This window comes from Bison bison, unplaced genomic scaffold (genome assembly GCF_000754665.1).
Source record: "Bison bison bison isolate TAMUID 2011002044 unplaced genomic scaffold, Bison_UMD1.0 scf7180017848720, whole genome shotgun sequence".
NCBI classification, from domain to species: Eukaryota; Metazoa; Chordata; class Mammalia; order Artiodactyla; family Bovidae; genus Bison; species Bison bison.
The window spans coordinates 11,698-13,139 of record NW_011479293.1 but is presented as its reverse complement, the minus strand read 5'-3'; positions in this window follow the sequence as shown (position 1 = coordinate 13,139).

Genomic DNA, 1,442 nt, shown 5'->3' with positions numbered 1-1,442 from the left:
GGTTTAGGATGTAATGGAAAAGGAAAATCCCATGAGTTAACAAAGTTGAAATGCACATGATTGGGATAACTTTTCCTTTTCAGGCATGTTGGATTTGAACTCCAAATGAAGACAAATCTAGGAATGCTATGTTGGTGAAGGCTCCACTCCCACCCTAAAAGAGCAAAGGTTCTGAAGCAGCACTTGGGGATGTTTTAAAAGTTCCCTGGTCTTCATGAAGATCAGGACCCCTGTCACAGTTTATGCAGAAGGATGTAAACCAAGACAGAATAGTCACCCACTGGAGAAGGTTGCCCTTTCCCAACTCACACCATTGTATTTGCTAAAGCCTATCTCTGGGTCTTGTGCTGTGAAGGAGATATTTGCTAAATGACGAGAAGAGAACTTGACCATGCTTTGGTTTGTGGACTAAAAGGAATCTCTTCATGCCTCGTAGGAAACAGTTTGAATGAATATAAATATAAAATGGCCCTCAGTGGCAAATATTCCTGTCAAACCATCTTAAGAGGGGACCAGATCCAAGAATATGTATAATTAAATGTTAGCAATATTATCCTCTGAGATTTCACATAAGAAGTAATGTTGCTTGACCTGGGCTGTAAAGGTTAAGTCCATATAAGTGTTTTAAACAAGTACTTGGGAAAAATCATCCTGACCAAAGAGGACAGTATCTGCAAAGGTTCAGATTAAGGAAAGAACTTCAGTTCAGTTCAGTTCAGTTGAGTCGCTGCGTCGTGTCTGACTCTTTGTGACCCCATGAATCGCAGCACGCCAGGCCTTCCTGTCCATCACCAACTCCTGGAGTTCACCCAGACTCATGTCCATCGAGTCAGTGATGCCATCCAGCCATCTCATCCTCTGTCGTCCTCTTCTCCTCCTGCCTCCTGCCTCCAATCCCTCCCAGCATCAGAGTGTTTTCCAATGAGTCAACTCTTCACATGAGCTGTCCAAACTACTGGAGTTTCAGCTTTAGCATCATTCCTTCCAAAGAACACCCAGGACTGATCTCCTTTAGAATGGACTGGTTGGATCTCCTTGCAGTCCAAGGGACTCTCAAGTGTCTTCTCCAACACCACAGTTCAAAAGCATCACTTCTTCAGTGCTCAGCTTTCTTCATAGTCCAACTCTCACATCCATACATGACCACAGGAAAAACTATAGCCTTTACTAGACGGACATTTGTCAGCAAAGTAATGTCTCTGCTTTTTAATATACTATCTAGGTTTTTCATAACTTTCCTTCCAAGGAGTAAGCGTATTTTAATTTCATGGCTGCAATCACCATCTGCAGTGATTTTGGAGCCCCCCAAAATAAAGTCTGACACTGTTTCCACTGTTTCCTTATCTATTTGCCATGAAGTGATGGGACCAGATGTCAAGATCTTAGTTTTCTGAATGTTGAGCTTTAAATCAACTTTTTCACTCTCCTCTTTCACTTTCATC